Source organism: Triticum urartu, chromosome 2A, assembly GCF_056163025.1.
Source record: "Triticum urartu cultivar PI428250 chromosome 2A, HENAU_Tu73, whole genome shotgun sequence".
NCBI lineage: Eukaryota > Viridiplantae > Streptophyta > Magnoliopsida > Poales > Poaceae > Triticum > Triticum urartu.
The window spans coordinates 6,321,439-6,339,677 of NC_141874.1; the positions used below are offsets into that span (position 1 = coordinate 6,321,439).

Genomic DNA, 18,239 nt, shown 5'->3' on the forward strand with positions numbered 1-18,239 from the left:
AGGAAATTTATATATTTTCCAATCAACAATGTGTCATGTACATATAGTGTTTAGAAATATTTTCATGCTCCCACTTACTTTATTGTAAATACAAGCTTCTTCGCTTTCCATGATGAAAGCAAATTATTTGACCATTTCATCACTACGAAGATTCCAACTCTACTATGCTTGCTTTAGATTAATATAGGATCTCTTAAAGTTTGCACACTTACTAGCATCCTATGGATCGACAAAATTACCTTGGGTCGTGTAAAATATACATCCTTGGTTTTATTTCCATCGCATGAGAATCATTTTGACATCCATCTATTATATCTCATAATTGAAATAATTAGTAGTTGCTAGTTTAACCCGAACTGACTTTAAGTATTGTTGTGATGAAATAATCTCGTCAAAATCAACTACTTGATCCTGTCATAAACTATTTGTAAAAATTCGAGCATTATAAAACATCTTTATATTTGTCAATTTATAGGTCCAATACTATTCTTTAGAATCTACGTCTTTCGAATGGTTAATCAAGTTCTAAGCTTGATTTATGTGTACGCATACTATCTCGGATTATGTTGTCATATAGCCAATTTCCGGAGTCAGGGTTCTTCAACGCTTCTTTGTGTATTATAAGTCCATTTTTTGTTTAACAGTGTTTCGTTTGCACACCACAAAAGTCTGCATGAATTTGCTCAACCTATATGGTTCAGCTGCAAGTTCAACTGAAGACTATATCTCATGTAGAGGCTTTCGTATTAGTCGTTGTAGGAAATTCTAGAATTACTTCCAACATTTCTTTTCTTTGACCTGATCACGAAGATTATGTAATCTTGTTGATTTGCACTATCCTCACACTCACACTTTTCCAGAAAAAAATTTCTTCAAAATTTCAGCACTTTGTGGCAACTTTGTCTCGGCTTAATCATATAGGAATACCCAATCATTTGGGATAACCTACAAAGTAACACTTGTATCAACAAATTTGATAGTGCTTTTTCAAGTGTAAAAGACATAGTCTCTAAAGCATCACATTAAAAAGTATATTGGCGAAATAATCAATGTCATCTTTGATCTCACCATGTCATACATGGCTTGATTACATCTACTCAAAACATTCTACTTTTAGTATTGTTCTGGGAATTGCAAGCTATAAATTCTTTTCACGGCTCATTAGACATTCGCTAAATTTGTATCTCAACTATTTCTTTCTGCAATCTAATTGTGAAACATATTTTTTGTTACAATCAGTTCTACTTCATTCTAGAAAAACCTTTTAAAATATTTCAAAAGATCAAGATTTATGTCTCAGTAAATATAAATATCTACTTGAGTTAATCTTGAAGATAGATAAATCCACTACTTGCGACATCACTTATTGAACTAGGGCAATGAGCCTTTCCATGGTGGCCAGAGCAATGATGGGGCAATGCAGCTGGTCGTCCTCACCTTGCCTTCCGTGACTAGCGGGCTATCCTAGGATTGCACCCTCTTTGTCGCGCTGGTCCGTTGCCGCCACTTGTAACAACTACCTTCACTTTCCACTTTTATATAAAGCACTTTGTTGCACCCTTTGCAACCACCTCAGTCCAAGTGGCCTAAGATTCCATGTTGGTCCAAGCCGCCGTTCAAACCGCATTCGCGTACATCTACCGCATCCCCCTCTACCTGGAACGGCGACCCCGCACATACCCCCATGATGCCCGGCATGCGGGGTCACGGGTGAGGACACCTCTCCCACCGCTACCGAGAAAGTGGATCATGTCACTACCGGCCATGCAATTCTTGCCATTGGAGCTTCTAAGCCGACCATTGGTAGGACTGTTGTTATCTGCCAAGCAACCTTTGCATGGAAATCGGATCATGATGAGGCTTCCATGCCTTTTTTGGTGGGTGGAGTTGTCCTCGAGGATGATCTAGTCCCTAGCTTTGAAGAGGATCACCTGATCTTCCACTCCGGGCTTGTTGTAGATCCCTGAGCATGCTGTTTAATTCCTCCCAGGTGGCCTTGCTCATCATCTTCTAGTCCATCGCTTCAACATTGCCCACATTGTTTTGGGATTTATCTTTGGAGTGGTGTGGAAGACCAACAAGATACAAAGATGGCCAGTCTTTGGTAGAACCTACACTCAATTCAATGAACCAAGAAAGAGGCTCAGGGGTTACACCAATGTGGTTCCTGTTCATGCCCCTATCATCAAAGAAATTACTATATTATAAAAAGGAACCTTTGCACAATAGAAAACAGGTGTCCAGATCCTCGCGAGCTACACCCTAAGAGTGAACTGGTCGCACACTCATAACAAAATAAAATAAGGAAAGGTGCTAAAATACATAAGGACGTACCTCCATTGCATACCACACCCCGAGCTTAATCCCATTGGAGGCATGTCGCACAACTCTAACCATCTCTGGGACTCACTCTCAAACCTTGAGAAGCGGTCCATGAGCTTCTACATTTCATCTGCCCCTTCATCTCATTGATTTTCATGATGACCAAGCTTGGATCCTCTTGGTAATACAAGGAAACTTGGGGGAATATAAGTTCTGATGGAGTCCGCATGGGTACAACAGTGACATGTCGATGTATCCACCAATAATTCTTCACTCAGGCATGAGCCGGTGCCATCGCCCAGCCCGAGTTCATCCCTTCAGTTGAAAGAGCAACGGGAGACCGTGTGCTTGGTTTCCTCAACTGAGTAGTCCTCGGAGGAGTGGTAGACCCAACACTTCTCCTTATGTTCTTGGGCTGGCGGTGGAGGCAGAGTCGACTGACACATTTGCACCACCATAGACAAAGCTGATAACGGAGATGTAGTTGGCAGCGTCAATTGCGTCGTTGATGGAGGGTGACAGAGGTGTGGTTGGCAACGAACTATGAATCGTCGTTAAGGGTGGTGGTGGTTGAGCAGAATATGACTTCCTCGCATTAGTTCGTTGACAAGATCCCCTACCATATGGGTGATGGTGTCTTGATAAGGGGATGCTAACCACGTCGGCTCCCAGAAGGACGTGGGTCGGGCCAAGGACCCCCAAAGTTACCAGCCATTGGGTCACATTCGCCAGGTCCATAAGGGCCTCAAGATGGAATCTTCCAAAGACTTGGTACATACTCCAAGGCACGAATGCAATCCTATGCACATTTAGCTTCATATGTGACCGACCTATGTGTAACCCTAGGTACCCTTGGTGTCTATATAAACTGAGGAGTGTAGACCGTAGAGGCCAACTTTTTCACACGTGATCTCATGGTAGTTCAACCTGTACTCTGTACTCCATTCATCAATACAGTCAAAGAAGGGCGTATGGTTTTACCTCTTCGAGAGGGCCTGAACCTGGGTAAACATCGGTGTGCCCTCGTATCATGTTATCATCGTTCTAAGGCTACCAGCTCGTGACCCCCTACACGAGATCTGTCGGATTTGACTCCGTCACTAGGGGATTCAATTTCTTTGGTTCCCTGCATTGACATACGACATACATTTATTAGAAAAGAGGCTGACGTTTGGCTTTAAATTAATGAAGCCCTTACAGCCAACGATACAACACAATACAATGCCAAAAAAACACGAAGACAAACTCCGGCATGAAATAAGGGTGCTAAGGAGAAGCAACGAATCCCCAAAAGGAAAGACAATGAGGCATTGGAGCACTCAAACATAATCGAAGAACCGAAGCTGTGAAGGAGGCCACCTCACGAAGGAAACCAACCATCGACGGAAGCTATGTCTTCACCATTGCCCGAACGTCCAACAGAACAATGCCAGGTTGTTCCATCACCAAAAAAACCCTGCTCCTCGCCTTGGCTCGAAGGGCGTCACATAGTAGGATGATGGAATACTAACCTCCCTAGACTGCAACTGACACTAATGCCAAGATGCTAAAGGGAGGCCTTCGAACACAACCACCTCGTCGGACCTAGCTCTGTAGCATTTCACATATTATATGTAGATGACATACTTTTGATGGGAAATGATATAGAACTCTTGGACAGCATCAAGGCCTACTTGAATAAGAGTTTTTCAATGAAAGACCTTGGAGAAGCTGCTTATATATTAGGCATCAAAATCTATAGAGATAGATCGAGACGCCTCATAGGTCTTTCACAAAGCACATACCTTGATAAGATATTGAAGAAGTTCAATATGGATCATTCTAAGAAGGGGTTCTTACCTGTATTACAAGGTATGAAATTGAGCTCAGCTCAATGTCCGACCACGGCAGAAGATATAGAAGAGATGAGCGTCATCCCCTATGCATCAGCCATAGGTTCTATTATGTATGCCATGCTGTGTACCAGACCTGATGTAAACCTTGCCGTAAGTTTGGTAGGAAGGTACCAAAGTAATCCCGGCAAGGAACACTGGATAGCGGTCAAGAATATCCTGAAGTACCTGAAAAGGACTAAGGAAATGTTTCTTGTTTATGGAGGTGACGAAGAGCTCGTCGTAAAGGGTTACGTCGACGCTAGCTTCGACACAGATCTGGATGACTCTAAGTCACAAACCGGATACGTGTATATTTTGAATGGTGGGGCAGTAAGCTGGTGCAGTTACAAGCAAAGCATTGTGGCGGGATCTACATGCGAAGCGGAGTACATGGCAGCCTCGGAGGCAGCACATGAAGCAATATGGGTGAAGGAGTTCATCACCGACATAGGAGTCATACCCAATGCGTCGGGGCCGATCAAGCTCTTCTGTGACAACACTGGAGCTATTGCTCTTGCCAAGGAGCCCAGGTTTCACAAGAAGACAAGGCACATCAAGCGTCGCTTCAACTCCATTCGTGAAAATGTTCAAGATGGAGACATAGAGATTTGTAAAGTACATACGGACCTGAATATAGCAGATCCGTTGACTAAACCTCTCCCTAGAGCAAAACATGATCAACACCAGAATTCCATGGGTGTTCGATTCATCACAATGTAACTAGATTATTGACTCTAGTGCAAGTGGGAGACTGTTGGAAATATGCCCTAGAGGCAATAATAAAAGCATTATTATTATATTTCCTTGTTCATGATAATTGTCTTTATTCATGCTATAATTGTGTTATCCGGAAATCGTAATACATGTGTGAATAACAGACACCAACATGTCCCTAGTGAGCCTCTAGTTGACTAGCTCGTTGATCAACAGATAGTCATGGTTTCCTGACTATGGACATTGGATGTCATTGATAACGAGATCACATCATTAGGAGAATGATGTGATGGACAAGACCCAATCCTAAACATAGCACAAGATCGTATAGTTCGTTTGCTAGAGTTTTCCAATGTCAAAGTATCTTTTCCTTAGACCATGAGATCGTGTAACTCCCGGATACCGTAGGAGTGCTTTGGGTATGCCAAACGTCACAACGTAACTGGGTGACTATAAAGGTAGACTACGGGTATCTCCGAAAGTGTCTGTTGGGTGACATGGATCAAGACTGGGATTTGTCACTCCGTATGACGGAGAGGTATCACTGGGCCCACTCGGTAATGCATCATCATAATGAGCTCAAAGTGGCCAAGTGTCTGGTCATGGGATCATGCATTATGGTACGAGTAAAGTGACTTGCCGGTAACGAGATTGAACGAGGTATTGGGATACCGACGATCGAATCTCGGGCAAGTAACATATCGATTGACAAAGGGAATTGCATACGGGGTTGATTGAATCCTCGACATCGTGGTTCATCCGATGAGATCATCGTGGAACATGTGGGAGCCAACATGGGTATCCAGATCCCTCTGTTGGTTATTGACCGGAGAGTCGTCTCGGTCATGTCTGCTTGTCTCCCGAACCCGTAGGGTCTACACACTTAAGGTTCGGTGACGCTAGGGTTGTGAAGATATGTATATGCAGTAACCCGAATGTTGTTCGGGGTCCCGGATGAGATCCCGGACGTCACGAGGAGTTCCGGAATGGTCCGGAGGTAAAGAATTATATATAGGAAGTGCTGTTTCGGGCATCGGGACAAGTTCCGGGGTCATCGGTATTGTACCGGGTCCACCGGAGGGGTCCCGGGGGCCCACAGGGTGGGGCCACCTGCCCCGGGGGCCACATGGGCTATAGGGGGTGCGCCTTGGCCCATATGGGCCAAGGGCACCAGCCCCTATAGGCCCATGCGCCTAGGGTTTCCACCAAGGAGGAGTCCAAGTGGTGGAAGGCACCCCTAGGTGCCTTGGGGGGAGGGAAACGTCCCCTTGGCCGCCGCCCCCCCTAGTAGATGCCATCTACTAGGGCCGGCGCCCCCCCTGGCACCCCTATATATAGTGGGGGAGAGGAGGGACTTCATACACCAGCCCCTGGCGCCTCCCTCTCTCCCCGTTATGTCTCTCTTCCTCGTAGTATAGGCGAAGCCCTGCTACTGTGACGCCCTGCATCCACCACCATGCCGTCGTGCTGCTGGATCTTCGTCAACCTCTCCTTCCCCCTTGCTGGATCAAGAAGGAGGAGACGTCTCCCGTCCCGTACGTGTGTTGAACGCGGAGGTGTCGTCCGTTCGGCGCTTGGTCATCGGTGATTTGGATCAGGTCGTGTTCGACTACATCATCACCGTTCTTTAGAACGCTTCCGTGCGCGATCTACAAAGGTATGTAGATGCATCCAATGACTCGTTTCTAGATGAACTCCTAGATGATCTTGGTGAAACGAGTAGGAAAATTTTTGTTTTTCTGCAACGTTCCCCAACAGTGGTATCAGAGCCAGGTTTATGCGTAGTTCTTCTTGCGCGAGTAGAACACAATTAGTTGTGGGCGTAGATTTGTCAACTTTCTTGCCGCTACTAGTCTTATCTTGCTTCAGCGGTATTGTGGGATGAAGCGGCCCGGACCAACCTTACACGTACGCTTACGTGAGACCGGTTCCACCGACTAACATGCACTAGTTGCATAAGGTGGCTGGCGGGTGTCTGTCTCTCCCACTTTAGTTGGAGCGGATTCGATGAACAGGGTCCTTATGGAGGGTATATAGAAGTTGACAAATCACGTTGTGGCTTTAACGTAGGTAAGAAGACGTTCTTGCTAGAACCCTAATTCAGCCACGTAAAACTTGCAACAACAATTAGAGGACGTCTAACTTGTTTTTGCAGCAAGTGGTTTGTGATATGATATGGCCAAAGTTGTGATGAATGATGAATGATCTATATGTGATGTATGAGATGTTCATGCTATTGTAATAGGAATCACGACTTGCATGTCGATGAGTATGACAACCGGCAGGAGCCATAGGAGTTGTCTTTATTCTTTTATATGACCTGTGTGTCATTGAGAAACGCCATGTAAATTACTTTACTTTATTGCTAAACGCGTTAGCCATAGTAGTAGAAGTATTAGTTGGCGAGCAACTTCATGGAGACACGATGATGGAGATCATGATGATGGAGATCATGGTGTCAAGCCGGTGACAAGATGATCATGGAGCCCCAAGATGGAGATCAAAGGAGCTATGTGATATTGGCCATATCATGTCACGTTTATTATTTGATTGCATGTGATGTTTATCATGTTTTGCATCTTGTTTACTTAGAACGACGGTAGTAAATAAGATGATCCCTCATGACAATTTAAAGAAGTGTTCTCCCCTAACTGTGCACCGTTGCTACAGTTCGTCGTTTCTAAGCACGCCGTGATGATCGGGTGTGATGGATCCTTACGTTCACATACAACGGGTGTTGACGAGCCTAGCATGTATAGACATGGCCTCGGAACACATGCAAAACACTTAGGGTTAACTTGACGAGCCTAGCATGTACAGACATGGCCTCGGAACACAGAAGACCGAAAGGTCGAGCATGAGTCGTATAGAAGATACGATCAACATGAAGATGTTCACCGACGTTGGCTAGTCCGTCTCACGTGATGATCGGACACGGCCTAGTTGACTCGGATCATGTAATACTTAGATGACTAGAGGGATGTCTAATCTAAGTGGGAGTTCATTAATAATTTGATTAGATGAACTTAATTATCATGAACTTAGTCTAAAATCTTTGCAATATGTCTTGTAGATCAAATGGCCAACGTAGTCCTCAACTTCAACGCGTTCCTAGAGAAAACCAAGCTGAAAGACGATGGCAGTAACAATACGGACTGGGTCCGGAACCTGAGGATCATCCTCATAGCTGCCAAGAAAGATTATGTCCTACAAGCACCGCTAGGTGAAGCTCCCGTCCCACAGAACCAAGACGTTATGAACGCTTGGCAGACACGTGTTGACGACTACTCCCTCGTTCAGTGCGGCATGCTTTACAGCTTAGAGCCGGGGCTCCAAAAACGTTTTGAGAGACATGGAGCATACGAGATGTTCGAAGAGCTGAAAATGGTTTTTCAAGCTCATGCCCGGATCGAGAGATATGAAGTATCCGATAAGTTCTTCAGCTGTAAGATGGAGGAAAATAGTTCTGTCAGTGAGCACATACTCACTATGTCTGGGTTGCATAACCGCTTGTCTCAGCTGGGAGTTAATCTCCCGGATGATGCGGTCATTGACAGAATCCTCCAGTCGCTTCCACCAAGCTACAAGAGCTTTGTGATGAACTTCAACATGCAGGGAATGCAAAAGACCATTCCTGAGTTGTTCTCAATGCTGAAATCAGCGAAGGTAGAAGTCAAGAAGGAACATCAAGTGTTGATGGTCAATAAAACCACTAAGTTCAAGAAAGGCAAGGGTAAAAGGAACTTCAAGAAGGACGGCAAGGAGGTTGCCGCGCCCGGCAAGCAAGCTGCCGGAAAGAAGCCAAAGAATGGACCCAAGCCCGAGACTGAGTGCTTTTATTGCAAGGGAAGCGGTCACTGGAAGCGGAACTGCCCTAAATACTTAGCGGACAAGAAGGCCGGCAAAACAAAAGGTATATGTGATATACATGTAATTGATGTGTACCTAACCAGTACTCGTAGTGACTCCTGGGTATTTGATACCGGTGCCGTTGCTCATATTTGTAACTCACAGCAGGAGCTGCGGAATAAACGGAGACTGGCGAAGGACGAGGTGACGATGCGCGTCGGGAATGGTTCCAAGGTCGATGTGATCGCCGTCGGCACGCTGCCTCTACATTTACCTACGGGATTAGTTTTAAACCTCAATAATTGTTATTTAGTGCCAGCTTTGAGCATGAACATTGTATCGGGATCTCGTTTAATTCGAGATGGCTACTCATTTAAATCTGAGAATAATGGTTGTTCCATTTATATGAGAGATATGTTTTATGGTCATGCTCCTATGGTGAATGGTTTATTCTTAATGAATCTCGAGCGTATTGCTACACATATTCATAGTGTGATTACCAAAAGATGTAAAATTGATAATGATAGTACCACATACTTGTGGCACTGCCGCCTTGGTCACATAGGTGTCAAACGCATGAAGAAGCTCCATGCAGATGGACTTTTAGAGTCTCTTGATTATGAATCATTTGACACGTGCGAACCATGCCTCATGGGTAAAATGACCAAGACTCCGTTCTCAGGAACAATGGAGCGAGCAACCAGCTTATTGGAAATCATACATACTGATGTGTGCGGTCCAATGAGTGTTGAGGCTCGCGGTGGCTATCGTTATGTTCTCACCCTCACTGATAACTTGAGTAGATATGGGTATGTCTACTTAATGAAACACAAGTCTGAAACCTTTGAAAAGTTCAAGGAATTTCAGAGTGAGGTTGAAAATCAACGTGACAGGAAAATCAAGTTTCTACGATCAGATCGTGGAGGAGAATACTTGAGTCACGAATTTGGCACACACTTAAGAAAATGTGGAATAGTTTCACAACTCACGCCGCCTGGAACACCTCAGCGTAACGGTGTGTCCGAACGTCGTAATCGCACTCTATTGGATATGGTGCGGTCTATGATGTCTCTTACTGATTTACCGCTATCCTTTTGGGGCTATGCTTTAGAGACTGCTGCATTCACTTTAAATAGGGCTCCATCGAAATCCGTTGAGACGACACCGTATGAATTATGGTTTGGGAAGAAACCTAAGCTGTCGTTTCTAAAAGTTTGGGGATGCGATGCTTATGTCAAGAAACTTCAACCTAAGAAGCTCGAACCCAAGTCGGAAAAATGCGTCTTCATAGGATACCCAAAAGAAACTATTGGGTACACCTTCTACCTCAGATCCGAAGGCAAGATCTTTGTTGCCAAGAATGGGTCCTTTCTAGAGAAAGAGTTTCTCTCGAAAGAAGTAAGTGGGAGGAAAGTAGAGCTTGATGAAGTATTACCTCTTGAACCGGAAAATGGCGCAACTCAAGAAAATGTTCCTGAGGTGCCAGCACCGACTAGAGAGGAAGTTAATGATAATGATCAAGATACTTCTGATCAAGCTCCTACTGAAATTCGAAGGTCCACAAGGACACGTTCCGCGCCAGAGTGGTACGGCAACCCTGTCTTGGAAATCATGTTGTTAGACAACAGTGAACCTTCAAACTATGAAGAAGCGATGGCGGGCCCGGATTCCGACAAATGGCTAGAAGCCATGAAATCCGAGATAGGATCCATGTATGAAAACGAAGTATGGACTTTGACTGACTTGCCCGTTGAACGGCGAGCCATAGAAAATAAATGGATCTTTAAGAAGAAGACAGACGCGGGTGGTAATGTGACCATCTATAAAGCTCGGCTTGTCGCTAAAGGTTATCGACAAGTTCAAGGGGTTGACTATGATGAGACTTTCTCACCGGTAGCGAAGCTGAAGTCCGTCTGAATCATGTTAGCGATTGCCGCATTCTATGATTATGAAATATGGCAAATGGACGTCAAAACAGCATTCCTTAATGGTTTCCTTAAGGAAGAATTGTATACGATGCAGCCGGAAGGTTTTGTCGATCCTAAGAATGCTGACAAAGTGTGCAAGCTCCAACGCTCGATTTATGGGCTGGTGCAAGCATCTCGGAGTTGGAACATTCGCTTTGATGAGATGATCAAAGCGTTTGGATTTACGCAGACTTATGGAGAAGCATGCGTTTACAAGAAAGTGAGTGGGAGCTCTGTAGCATTTCACATATTATATGTAGATGACATACTTTTGATGGGAAATGATATAGAACTCTTGGACAGCATCAAGGCCTACTTGAATAAGAGTTTTTCAATGAAAGACCTTGGAGAAGCTGCTTATATATTAGGCATCAAAATCTATAGAGATAGATCGAGACGCCTCATAGGTCTTTCACAAAGCACATACCTTGATAAGATATTGAAGAAGTTCAATATGGATCATTCTAAGAAGGGGTTCTTACCTGTATTACAAGGTATGAAATTGAGCTCAACTCAATGTCCGACCACGGCAGAAGATATAGAAGAGATGAGCGTCATCCCCTATGCATCAGCCATAGGTTCTATTATGTATGCCATGCTGTGTACCAGACCTGATGTAAACCTTGCCGTAAGTTTGGTAGGAAGGTACCAAAGTAATCCCGGCAAGGAACACTGGATAGCGGTCAAGAATATCCTGAAGTACCTGAAAAGGACTAAGGAAATGTTTCTTGTTTATGGAGGTGACGAAGAGCTCGTCGTAAAGGGTTACGTCGACGCTAGCTTCGACACAGATCTGGATGACTCTAAGTCACAAACCGGATACGTGTATATTTTGAATGGTGGGGCAGTAAGCTGGTGCAGTTGCAAGCAAAGCGTCGTGGCGGGATCTACATGCGAAGCGGAGTACATGGCAGCCTCGGAGGCAGCACATGAAGCAATATGGGTGAAGGAGTTCATCACCGACATAGGAGTCATACCCAATGCGTCGGGGCCGATCAAGCTCTTCTGTGACAACACTGGAGCTATTGCTCTTGCCAAGGAGCCCAGGTTTCACAAGAAGACAAGGCACATCAAGCGTCGCTTCAACTCCATTCGTGAAAATGTTCAAGATGGAGACATAGAGATTTGTAAAGTACATACGGACCTGAATATAGCAGATCCGTTGACTAAACCTCTCCCTAGAGCAAAACATGATCAACACCAGAATTCCATGGGTGTTCGATTCATCACAATGTAACTAGATTATTGACTCTAGTGCAAGTGGGAGACTGTTGGAAATATGCCCTAGAGGCAATAATAAAAGCATTATTATTATATTTCCTTGTTCATGATAATTGTCTTTATTCATGCTATAATTGTGTTATCCGGAAATCGTAATACATGTGTGAATAACAGACACCAACATGTCCCTAGTGAGCCTCTAGTTGACTAGCTCGTTGATCAACAGATAGTCATGGTTTCCTGACTATGGACATTGGATGTCATTGATAACGAGATCACATCATTAGAAGAATGATGTGATGGACAAGACCCAATCCTAAACATAGCACAAGATCGTATAGTTCGTTTGCTAGAGTTTTCCAATGTCAAAGTATCTTTTCCTTAGACCATGAGATCGTGTAACTCCCGGATACCGTAGGAGTGCTTTGGGTATGCCAAATGTCACAACGTAACTGGGTGACTATAAAGGTAGACTACGGGTATCTCCGAAAGTGTCTGTTGGGTGACATGGATCAAGACTGGGATTTGTCACTCCGTATGACGGAGAGGTATCACTGGGCCCACTCGGTAATGCATCATCATAATGAGCTCAAAGTGACCAAGTGTCTGGTCACGGGATCATGCATTACGGTACGAGTAAAGTGACTTGCCGGTAACGAGATTGAACGAGGTATTGGGATACCGACGATCGAATCTCGGGCAAGTAACATATCGATTGACAAAGGGAATTGCATACGGGGTTGATTGAATCCTCGACATCGTGGTTCATCCGATGAGATCATCGTGGAACATGTGGGAGCCAACATGGGTATCCAGATCCCTCTGTTGGTTATTGACCGGAGAGTCGTCTCGGTCATGTCTGCTTGTCTTCCGAACCCGTAGGGTCTACACACTTAAGGTTCGGTGACGCTAGGGTTGTGAAGATATGTATATGCAGTAACCCGAATGTTGTTCGGGGTCCCGGATGAGATCCCGGACGTCACGAGGAGTTCCGGAATGGTCCGGAGGTAAAGAATTATATATATGAAGTGCTGTTTCGGGCATCGGGACAAGTTCCGGGGTCATCGGTATTGTACCGGGTCCACCGGAGGGGTCCCGGGGGCCCACAGGGTGGGGCCACCTGCCCCGGGGGCCACATGGGCTATAGGGGGTGCGCCTTGGCCCATATGGGCCAAGGGCACCAGCCCCTATAGGCCCATGCGCCTAGGGTTTCCACCAAGGAGGAGTCCAAGTGGTGGAAGGCACCCCTAGGTGCCTTGGGGGGGAGGGAAACCTCCCCTTGGCCGCCGCCCCCCCTAGTAGATGCCATCTACTAGGGCCGGCGCCCCCCTGGCACCCCTATATATAGTGGGGGAGAGGAGGGACTTCATACACCAGCCCCTGGCGCCTCCCTCTCTCCCCGTTACGTCTCTCTTCCTCGTAGTATAGGCGAAGCCCTGCTACTGTGACGCCCTGCATCCACCACCACGCCGTCGTGCTGCTGGATCTTCGTCAACCTCTCCTTCCCCCTTGCTGGATCAAGAAGGAGGAGACGTCTCCCGTCCCGTACGTGTGTTGAACGCGGAGGTGCCGTCCGTTCGGCGCTTGGTCATCGGTGATTTGGATCACGTCGTGTTCGACTACATCATCACCGTTCTTTAGAACGCTTCCGTGCGCGATCTACAAAGGTATGTAGATGCATCCAATGACTCGTTGCTAGATGAACTCCTAGATGATCTTGGTGAAACGAGTAGGAAAATTTTTGTTTTTCTGCAACGTTCCCCAACACTCATACATTGGGTTCGTTCTAGCCTGGAGGAGTTGTCTCCACCAACTGAGGAAGGTCAAAAGGACACAATTTGGTGACTCTATTTTCAAGCATGCGTTGAACCATCATCAATTTATGGGATACAAAGAGGTATTCTCATATAGAGCAATGAAATTCACCAAGACGCCTTGGGCATTGGTGGACTGCAATCATACCCCAAAAACCTTACTGAACATTGGTGAAGTAGAACTATAATCTGTTCCACTTTTTGTTGGTCTTCCTGGGAGGTGGCTTGAAGTAGGGAACCTTCGACCTGAACTCGATACTAGCCCTACCGCATACTGAAACTTCTTGTGACTTGGATTGGGCTTCATCAAGAAGAGACTCTTCCACAACGTAAAATGGGGGTGCAAGCCTAGGAAGTGCCCGTAGAAGGTCATGAAACAGGCGATGTGCAAAAGTCCATTCCAATTCAGCTTTGGCAGCTGAACCTCATAGTAATGCAATAGTCCCTGAAGGAAGGGGTGGACAGACAGGGATACTATGAGTCTGGCAATATTATATTTACTAATTGGAGGCACCATACGGGGCACCCCATTAATCCTTAGGATTAAAGAATTTTGACCGTTGGATTAACACATAATGTATACATAGCCATCAGATGAAACATAACACGTGATGACTAATAATACTACCACGTATGGGAGTTTTACTGCCTTAGGACTCTCTGTTTCCTAGAAAAAAAGAAATATTTCCTTATAAAACCAAAATCTGAGCTGCCATATCAATTAGATGGAACGTAAGATTTGTAGTCCTATACTACCACGTATGGGAGTCCCTTGGGTCTCTCTCAGTTTTCTAAAAAAATGAAATCTTACTTTAAAAAACAGAAACCAGAAATTTTATTATTAGAAATCACTTAAGGGTAACATAAGAAGAAAAAAATACACATTAATTTTCACACACCAAAAAAATCATAATTAATCATAAACCTATTATATGTAAATTTTAATGGTCAAAATCTGTTAGGCGGCCATGACATAAATTTTTAATGGAAAAAGCAACACGTACCAAAAGTACAAAAAAGATTTAAACCCACATGCACCAAAAATAGTCTTGGATGCCATTATTCAAGTCCCGATAAAAAATTTCAATTTGCCTTCTCCATTCATAAAGAGACATTATAAAAAAGAATGATACATACAAATGAAACGTCCTTAGGCCCTGTGCTAGAAAAATAGTCAATGTCCCAATTATCACTAAAATATCGTTACACAAATGTCATGCCCTTGATATTGATCCAACGGTGGACATTACTTTTATTATTTTGACAAAAAAGGTTCAACCGATAGAAACATCATTGGAGACATCTATACGTATCTTCATCTATTGTAGGACACATGATGTGTCTAACCAACAAGTATATCTATCTAAAAATGTTTCTAGCCCGTGTAGCCGCACGGCTTGATGACTAGTGCCATCAAATTATGAATAATTTGTTTGGAGGAGGATGCGAGTGGTGGACTAAGATGATAGCACACGAGACACATGATTTACCCTTGTTTCAGACCCTCCATTGGGAGGTAACGCCCTACTCCTACTTTGTCTGGTTGTATTGCTCGAATGTTCACCAGCCATCGGGGAGATCACCGAATATTGTGTCGCAAGTGCTTGGCTGTGATAGCACCCATTGAGTGAAAGAATCTTTTGGATATGCCCTGTTTAGACTAGTATAGTCGATGCACATCCTCCACTCCGATTGAGGACGAGGACTCGGAATGGTACACTTCCATAATAAAGCCTTCCACCAGGAGCCATGTTATCTCTTCCCTGGTAGACATGCACTGGTATTCATCAAAATAGCACATATGTTGCTTGATCGGCTTGATGTTTCACTGAACTTCAAGGAACGTTGATGTTAATTCCTAGGACCATTGACATGTCAGAGATAGTCCGTGCTAATATGCTCAGTTTTCCTAGAAGGAAAGGAGAAGAGCCTCCTCCTACTCGGGGCTTAGTTTGGTGCAAATATGAATGAACTTGGCTGTATCAACCGGGTCAATTTGGATTTCCTTGGTGACCTCTGCTGCCTGGAACAACAAGGATCTTGTGCTCTTATTTGAGGCTAATGCTCCTTGCACAACATCTTGCATGATGACATCGAACTCTACCATTGCAACCAACAAGTCGACGAGGTGGATGCTCTCATGATTGCACTGATAGGCGTGTTGGATATTGCACTGCACCATGATGACCCAATTGGGGGCCGACATCTTGAGCTCGAGATAGACATAGTTGGGTACCATCTCTGGATAGCATTGAAGGAACCCGATGGATCAATAACTTTAAAACACAAGGTTATGATCATGTAGTTACTGAGTGTCTTGAAAGTGATAGGTATATCAATCTACTTGAGTGACACGGCTTGGTGTACTAGGATAACTCCGTGGAAGGGTGTACCATTGGTCTGACTTGGGAGCGAAAGATGTTCATCCCACTAAGAGTGTTAGCATAGAGGATGTTGGGACCATTCTCCCCATCCATAGGTACATTGGGGTGTGATTGGTTAATTAATTACCTGCAGCCATTTTGGCCTTCTTTCACTGGCAGCCCGGTTGAGCCTGGCTGACTTAATACATGCTCTAAACCATGTTTTGCACTTCACTTCGCCGCCTACATTGCATCATGGGGTCATTTTTTATATGGTGTTTGGTTGGCAACACTTGAGGGTTATGGCTGTGAAGACGCAAGTACCTGGCAATTGGTTATTCCCGACCTAATGTTGTGGTCACCCCTTCTCACTAGTGGTGACCTTACCACAAAACACAGCAGCAGTGAGGAACATACCACTTTGAACTAGCGTACACGTCACATTAACAACCATACTTGGACAAACTCATAGGCACATAGTCATGATAACAACACAGTAATAGCTCGCCCTCGATAGACTAACATACAAACATTGTTGTGATCTAAGTCGAAGGCATTGAGACACTGCACTATTTGGATCATGTCAAGTGCTTCGTCATTCTAATGGCACTTGACTGCCACCTCTATGCTAGAGATGTAGAAGACGATGACCTTGAAGCTTTCCTTAGTCAACACCTTGAAGGTGAGCATGTAGCCAATCTGGAGCTTGTGAAAACCTTGATCCATTTTTAGCCTCCCGTTGACATCCCAGAGCATGAATCTCCGGCTGCAGGCGACGTTCACCCTCACAGTGACTCCTAGTCTGATGGTGCCCATGCTGACTAAAGGTATCGGAGATCGGAAATAACTCCAATCGAGGTGATAATGCGCAAGAACTTATGTATGGTCGGGCATCATTTCTTAGGACAGTGCAGGACCTCACTACAACAATAAACATGGTGTTGCGATTTTTCCTGTTGACCATCCTCTTCCTATCGCTCGATAACTAAGACTCTGCTAATAACGCTAAGGCAAGAAACAATATTTAAGAGGAGGGGTTCCTCGGGATCAACAACTACCAGGACCGGAGAGTTAGTCACATATTCCTTAAGCTCGCAGAATGCGACATCAACTTCTGGAGCCATCTCAGACTTCCTGCTTCATTCGAGCACCTTAAAAAGGGAGCCCTGTATCACCGAGAAGAGCAATGAAACAATTGTAGACCACCATGCTTCCGGCAAGCCTTTTAACATCATTGATGTTCTTGGGTGGTTGAATTTCCTATATAGCATTAATATTTGCCAGGTTGATCTCTATATCATGATATGAGACCATGACTACAAGGAGGTTTCCTGTAGCGACCCAAAAAAAATAGTTCCTAGGGTTGAGCTTGTTGATGCAGTTTTTCCTCAAGTGTTCTGGAAGGTCTCATACAAGTTAGGTAGTAAGTCAAAGTTTCTTCTGGATTTTACAACTAGGTATTCAATGTACACTTTCATGTTCCTCCCGATTAGCCCTCAAAGGTTTGTCGCATGAAACTTCCATAAGTTGCTCCACATTCTTGAGGTGGTCAACAATGTTTTATCTTTGTGCACGAGCTTCATTCCACTTGATGGTATCCTAAGTATGCTCTAGTAAAGTTATGATATCCCAAAGTGAAGTCAACTATCAAATTGATCTTCGTGGAAAATGTTACAGATCTTTGGGACAAGCCTAGTTGTGATCATTAAAGTACACACACATTGCTCGACTTGTCGTTAGGCTACATGACTAGAACTGGGTTGGCTAGCCAGTTCGGGTGTTCGGTAGCTCTCGCAATACATGCCTCTTTGAGGTGGTCGACTTCTTATAATAAAGCAAGATTTCCATTATAGTAAAGCTCTGAAGCTTCTGCTTCCCAGTTTGTCATCACAAAAAATAAGGTGATGTTTGACAATGTCCTAGGTTATCATAGGCATGTCTGACGCACTCTAAGAAACACATCCATTTTGGTATGCATGAATTTTAGTAGTTCTCGTTAATGTTGGAAATCTTGGGCCAACCTGATTTTCACAAAACGGATCGTCGAGAGGGGTCAGGAGCGACTTCCCTCACTCTGTCATGCCCAGTTACGGTGACAATAGGTCTAGCATGCTG

At 44.6% G+C, this 18,239-nt stretch overlaps 2 long non-coding RNA genes across 2 annotated transcripts in view; both read right to left on the minus strand.

Moving 5' to 3' along the window:
- The window catches only part of LOC147982753 (uncharacterized), a 30,830-nt gene that overhangs the window by 1,935 nt on the left and 10,656 nt on the right, over positions 1–18,239 (minus strand). The gene's annotated exons all lie outside the window — the stretch shown is intronic.
- On the minus strand, positions 1,757–3,297 carry LOC147982754 (uncharacterized). The gene is made up of 2 exons (XR_015615505.1): positions 2,335–3,297; positions 1,757–2,179 (listed from the first exon to the last, which is right to left on the minus strand). It is a non-coding gene; the product is annotated as an uncharacterized LOC147982754 (long non-coding RNA).